The following is a 7,519-nucleotide window of genomic DNA, read 5'->3' as shown; positions in this document are numbered from 1 at the left end:
ATATATATATATATATATATATATATATATATATATATATATATATATATATATATATATATATATATATATATATATATATATATATATATATATATATATATATACATGAATAAGGGCATACAATGCAGATTGCAGGGGAATTACCTTCTGGACTACGGAAAGTTTAGGGAAGAATTGGCACAATCAAGCATGATAGCAGCGGGCCATCTTGTCAGCACATGTGCCGTTGCTTCACATCCGTGTCTTCCGTAAGAAATTCGCGGGCTGCTACGCGTCTCGAGAGTTGTATGCGCATGGGACGAGTCCATAGATGTGAAAAATAGACCTCGTAGCTGACGTTCGCTTATTGAGCCCATTCCGCCGGTATTCCGGTTTTCCTTTTTTTTTTACGACACATGATCCTGCCCCGTGAATTTATGTGCCTTTTTCCTATGCCCTCGGTGGCAGTGTGATAAAAACGTACAAATATGAACTAAATTTATTATACACGAACTCCGCGTTCGAAGCAGACATCACTCATGTGGTTTCGTGCGCTTTTATTTTTCTTTCGTAGTACGTTTTCAACTCATGTAGGTCATTTACTTGTAGTAAGAGATGTCGAGGGTGTTGAATGTTTATAGCGGAGAAAAATATTGTATTCCTGTTTTTGATATGTCGGCAAATAAAGACTTTTTGTGACAACCAAAGTGGCACTCGCTGGCTCGTCGCAGTTATGCGTTTAGTAAGCCCACTGCGCCATGGTGCCTTACATCGTTTGTGACAAGCAAGACGACTCAGCGAGACGGGCAGAAGAGACGTGAATTTTCGCGCTGATAGTATACCGTAAAGCACAAATTAAGGCATATGCAGTTAGCCTCTTAGGCACACATTGTGACCTGCTAAGCAGAGCGGAGAGAAGGAGAATGGACGTCTTCGTTTGTGAAGGGAGCTTAGGAGAGACGCCATTATAGTTTATAATGCCTTGAGCTCGCGGTCAGCGTCCTGGACCCTCGCGACCAGCCTTAGGTGATCACCGAGATTTGAGCCGGCCAAGACTCTCTCAAGCTCGTATAGCGCTTAGAAACAGGGGCGCAAGGCATATTATACAACACGGCGCTGAATCCAAACTATAGCCCACCTTGGAGTCTTGCCTTATAGCTGTTCTTCATATAGGTGTCACAGTTTCCCAAGCAAGTTATGGTTCCGAACGTCCTAAAGCGACACTAAAGAGAAAAACGATTTTTCTCATATTAGTAAATTACTCTTTCACAATTCCAAAAACACCACGCTTGCCGCGAGAAGACGCTTGGTAAGCGAGAAAACGCGCAAAAAGAAAATGCGGGTGGCGACGCCTCATCGAAATTCCCGCAGCAAACGCCATGACGTCATATATTTTGACGGTGTCTGCTAGATCCTATATAGTTCCTAATCAGTAAAAGTGAAGTACATCGTCCTATGAGGGCCATAGACTTAACATACCAAGTTTTCAGCAAATTTCCTTTGAGCCAATGTTCCCAAAGGACGAAAAATACACTTTTAAATCCATGGCGTCACGCGCGGAGATAACGGCGCGAAATTTAAAAGTGAAACTTTGAAGTTCATTTTTATAAATAAACCTATGATGGCGAAATTAAGGACATTAGAGTTCTCATATTACATGTTATCAATCTTAACCGATTCATTGTTTCACTTTAGTGCCCCATTAAAGCAACTCGAGGGATGTTCGAGAAGCCCGTAAGTGGGACTTCGGTTCAATTTCTAGTAGCTGGAGTTCTAAAACGCGTCCCTCAAAAGCACTGTATACGAGTGCTTTATATTTCGACTTCATCGAAATCCCGTCGCAGCAGCCGTAAATTGCACCCGTAATCTTGTTCTTAGCAGCCGAATGCCGTGGCCGCCGCGGCCACTATGCAGTCTTATAATTGACACCTTGGCCATCGATCAAACGCGGGCTGTGTGGGTGCGCGAAGAAGCAAGAGCAGAGATCACGACACAATGGGGTCATTTGCATAGCGGGTAAGGGGAGGAATTTTCCTTATTTCCCGTTCAAAGGAATTTCTGCTCGACGCGAGCTCCCCGCTGACGAATTGTGAGGGAGGATGTGCCGAGGAAATAGCGCGGATTATCTATGGGGAGCAGCGTGGGCAAATTAAGCGTGCTTCTCCTCACGAACCCTGTTATTGCGGAGAAGCCAATTTCGACGAACGCCTTCTGGTCAACTTCGCATGCACGCGGGGACGGGAAAGGTGAGGAGGCGCACGACAATTAAGGAAGCGGCTTAGCGAGGATAAGAAAGGAGAGGGAAGGATAGAGGAAGAAGCGATTTGCAGGCATATCCACACACGCTCCACTTGAAGGGAACTTGCCGCTACGTTCTTGACATCTTACTGAGTGCAACAGGTATTCATGCGAAGGGCGTTTTAAGCAGACCGTTAGGTGACACGCCAATGTCCCGCATCACACTTTAGGGACGGCTTATCCCTAAATCATGGTGCTGTACTGTCGGAATTTCTTCTGTTCATCACCATGTGGTTTCATTTTTAGAGTTGTAACATGTACGTGGGCAAAATTATAATGATAAGGTCATTCGAACCGACCCAGAGTTTGCAAGCGGTGTTGGTGTTGGTAGAACTGAAGTAGCTGCTGATTTATATAGGCCGACAGTGGGAGGAGCCGGCAACTGTTCCACCAGCAGCGTGTCTTTCGGTTTCATATATTTTGTCAGCATGCGTCCGAATGTCCACAGTCGCGAAAGAATTCAAGAGGAAGGCGCGAAGGTTTTCTTCGAACGATCTGGTTATAGCTCAATTCACTCTCAAGAAACTGGCTTTTGCGGGCGAAAGAAGCCGTAAGTTTTGGGGCTCTTCACCATTCAGACGGGACGATAATCGAGCTTTGTCGAGGAATACTGCGGCAAACGCATACACGAGGAGCAAGCGCTGCTGGGTGTGCGTGCCTTGCTTCGTGGAGCGTGCCTAGAGCGGTCGTAAACCTTGAGCGTTTGGTTACGCGCCGATTGCCCCGATTTCGACAGAAGCGCGCATCCCGGCCGCGTGCGGGGAAGGCGCGTGACCCTCCCGACACGTCCTTGGCTCGATGACCCCAACTGTCGCGACGCTGGCGGGTGAGGGCGCGCCGACGAAGCCCATCTGCCCCCGCGGGAGCTCTTTTCCTCCACGTCGCGTACATCCGCTCGTGCGTATGCGCAATCTGCTGCACGATACGCTCGTTCTTGTTTGCATATTTTCGTTTTCTTTCCGCGAAACACTCGCTGAAAATGTTCTCCAGTGGACCAAGAAGTGAAATAGTGCCGTAAGCCACGATTACATCGTGAAGGTCATTAGAAGTTTCACTAGGTGCACTCTGCGCATTGTTTCCGAAGTGAAGCAGCAAATGAAAAAGAGTGTGTTTGTGGCCGTACAGCTCGCTCTTACCCCTGTCCTTCTGTTACAAACTTAGGGTTGCAATGCGCTCCGAGCTTTTAGTGTGAAACAGCCTGTACTTGTGCACAGCGACAGTTTGTTTCTGGAGGTATAACAGCGGTATGTCTTGCACAATGGAGTAGTCATGAAAGGGGGGAGGGGAGAGTTCAGACCTTCCGCCCTCCCGTGAAATTTTTCAAGTGTATATATACATGGCCACACACAAACGCACACACGAACATACATAAAGGTTGACACCTCCCCCACCCCAACTTCAGAAAAAAATTTCTGGCTACGCCCCAGCTGTTGCGCATTAACTAAAAGTTGGAAAGCTTTTTGGTGATTACGCAGCAATAACTCTTTCGTATATCTTCTGGTTGGTGTGGTTGCGTTCAACGCTAATTGGGCTATTGCTTGTCGAAGTTGTACAGCGTTGGCTGTCACGCACTGTTTTTGAAACGATTGACAGTGATCGATGAAAGGATGGTTCTGGCTGTAGCCAGTGTTCTACCACATGTTAACAGATCAGTCTCCGTCTTTCTGCGAGCCTGTTTGGGCTAGTTGCGGAGGTTCTATAGCTGTTGAACAGTGAGAGTTGTTGCATACTGTTCCTGAAGCATGTACTGCAATAACTGTTCCATATTGATATGGAAGGTTGCACAAAGCGATTGCACGTTCTTTGTGGTGGTTGTGCAGCCACATCCGTGTGGTGCGATTCGGTAAAAATTTGACCGACTTATGGAATGCCTCAGAGGGACACTGAAATATTCGTGTAAACGGTCGATCTTGAAAATTTTCATGACAGAGCACGTGTAGACTCAAGAAAGGGAAATGACGGAATTCCGCAGAACTCATTTGCAATATTTTAGTATGTATATAGACTCCAGAGACGGCTGACAACACGACTTTGGAACTACCATACTGTAAGTGCCCGTGAGAGAGTCGGCGGTTTATGGTCGTCACGCCGAGGCTGTAATCCATAACTAGAACCCGAAAACGCGAAAAGACAGCGAAGTCCGCGGCATCACCGTACCAACTTACAGGTAAGAAAACTTTAGCCTTCCATTTCCACAGCTAATCAGGCAGCCCTATTGCCCCGCAGAGATGCAGTTCTGAAAGGGTAATCTGCGAATTCAGGTTGGCTTAGAGGGTTTACTTCGCACGCCCTCGAAATGGGAGACCTACCTGATGCGTAGTCCACATCCGAATGTCGCAATTCGTGCCCTGCTAAGCCGAGTAGAAAGGGTTATGACCTAATAAATAAAATACGCGCTACGTAGCACCAATGCGGTCGAGCAGGACGGAGGTATGAACGGGGAGCTACGGTGTATAAAACAGACAGGAAGCGAGATATAAAAAAAATAAATAATAAATCATAAGGCAAGGTTGGGCGCGCTCGGCCGCAGCTCAATCATACTGGCTAATCCTGGTCGCCGACGGCGCGTCATTACTGCGCCGTGGTCAGCCCATCGGAAACAGTTCCGCGGATAAGAACACGGCGGCCGGGATGTGAGGAAGAAAGTGAGCTAGGCGTGGATCGATCGTAACATGACGCTTCCTGAGTGAGAGAGAGGGAGAGGGGGTGAAGTAGGAGGAGGCCTGTCCCGAGAAACGATTGCCTCGCAGGCAGAGGAGCTTTCTCCATGCGCACGGCAGCGAAAAGTTTTCTCACCGGTAGCTCTAAGGTATCGGCGCGGTGGCGCAGGCGACTGAAAGCGAGAGGGTGTTCATCGTTGCCAAGAGGGGTTCCCTCTCTTCGATCCCTTTTTGTTGTGCTTCGCCGCTTCTATGTTTCCTTTGCTCGCGCGCGCTCGGCTCGCTTCAATTCGGGCAGCCGCGCGGCGCTCAAGTGGAGAGCTCTGTCTGTCGGAAGGCTCGCTCCCCGGGAAGCGCCTCGTTACGTATAAGGAGAGAAAAAAAAATAATGAAAGAAAGTATAAAGGAAGGAAGAAATAAGTGAAGATGAAAGAGACCGTGAAAAATAAATAGGCGGCCCGGACGGAAAGGGAGAAACGAGCGGGCTGCTACACGGAAGGCGAACGAAAGGGGAGGAAGACGATGTGTGGCGAGAGAAAAGATGGAGGAGGAGGGGAGCACCGCTGACGCGCGCTTTAAGCGCTAGAGTACGGCGGACAGGCAGGCAGGCGCGCAGGCGGCGGCGGAGGATTTCTTCGTGGTCGCGACGGAGGCGTGTGCCACCGGCAAAGGTGAGCGCGCGCTTGCCTCACGCAAGTGGCACGCGCGTTTTTTGCTAGCGTCGTCGTCTCTTCGCAGTGTGCAGAGCGCGCGCGCCTCACGACATTCGAGCGCGTGCGGACGAAGAAGAACCAGCGTCGTTCTTCTTCTTCTTCTTTCCTCTGGCCCGAAACGAAATGCCACCGGCTCTCTCACACATGAGAGGTTCTTGTTTTGTTTGTTTTTTTCTTACTACTGTCGCAACGTCGAGATTTCCCTCGCGTTTGGCCGATTGCGTGGCGCGCGCGCGCGTCTTACTCTTCTTCGCGATTGCGTATTATGCGCTTTCGCTCCTAAACGGTTTGTTTGTGGAAGGTGGAAAGGAAAATCATAAAGAAGCTAAGAGCCGGTCACGCGCGAGAATTCTTCTCCCGACGCCCGCACGCTTCTACGGCCGGCCAACTGCGCTGACGCGCGCTTCTTGGGGTCTTTCAAAGACGCTTGATTGCTTCGCGTACGTGTCTTGGGGCGACGCAACAATAACGCACCCTCGGTGCTTGGAAATAGCGTGTGACGCCAGTTGTTGAAGAGACGCGAAAAGCGAGCTGGAGCGAGGAGCCGCAGCTGGCCCGCGGTATAGAGCACCTGATGGAAGCCGAGCCTTAATGACAGACATTATAATGCTGGCTTGTTGCACGAGTTGGTATACATGGTGCTTGAAAGCGTAAACCAGTAAACATGAAGGAAGGAGCCCAACAAAAAAAAAAGCCTAAGGTAGAACACAGAAGCAGGCATACGAAGAATGCTGGACTGACAGCCGAGTTTATTATTGACCACCGCAACCGCACAGATTGACCTGTGCTGTTGCCGTTTCCAGGAATAAACTCAGCTGCCGTCACGTGTACCGCCCCCCCCCCCCCCTCTCTCTCCCCGCCGCCGCTTTACTTCCACACACGCCCGCGAAAGTTATTTGTACCGCAGAATGGAACGGGCAAAACAAATGTGGGAGAGGCCTGACCTATAGCTAAACCAATCGAGCTTCGAAAATCTGTGGCAGTAATGAGGATGACGGGCTGGTCTTTTTAAGGACGTACCAAGAGTAGATACACGTTCACAAAATTCCATACAGCATGCGAAAGTTGGAAGAACTTGTTCTTGACCTTTAGTTGGCTCTTATACTGTTAATGTTGCTAATTATTTTATCTCCATTTTTATACATGTGCTAACAGGAGGTCCCCCTGACATTGCTTAGGTACACTTGACTGTGGCGCAAAATACATTTCGTGAAAAAGGGGCGTAGAGAAGAGAATAAAGTGAAGAAAGAAAAGAAACACCTGACAGTTTTAGGGGCGAAGCTCCTTAAGCCGTGGGTCGTGCGTCCCCGTTGTATGTAGTAGGCACCTCTCGTTTAGTTCGTGGAGTGTCCGCTAGATGGCGGTACTTGTATATGATGAAAACACGTCTCAAATCCGGCTAGATAACTGAGGACGACGAAGTGGGAAGCTCGAGCAGCAACCACGATTTCTCTGAGGAAGACGACGCTCGGGTCTTCGGTTCTTCGAACGTGTTCAAGGCCACTCGCACATTCTACTGCCGCACGATTCGTGGCCGATCCCCCGTGGTGGGTTGTGCCATTCCTCTAGGATCAACCAACCAACCAATCAAGGCCGGCTAGATAACTGAGGACGACGAAGTGGGAAGCTCGAGCAGCAACCACGATTTCTCTGAGGAATACGACGCTCGGGTCTTCGGTTCTTCGGACTTCAACGCCTGATGCTCACCACCCCTTCACGAAGCGGTTCTGCCAGTCCGATCCCGCAACCCGTTCCTGCAGTGGATACTCCTGTCTACCGCTACAGTCGCCGACTGCGAGGCCTTAGTCCCGAGGCCATCCCTCTGGAACTTCTCCAGCTCCTGCCAAGCCCTACATCAGGAGAAAT

Source organism: Rhipicephalus sanguineus, chromosome 2, assembly GCF_013339695.2.
Source record: "Rhipicephalus sanguineus isolate Rsan-2018 chromosome 2, BIME_Rsan_1.4, whole genome shotgun sequence".
Lineage (NCBI taxonomy): Eukaryota > Metazoa > Arthropoda > Arachnida > Ixodida > Ixodidae > Rhipicephalus > Rhipicephalus sanguineus.
The sequence above is the reverse complement of the archived record's forward strand: the minus strand, read 5'-3'. Positions refer to the sequence as shown.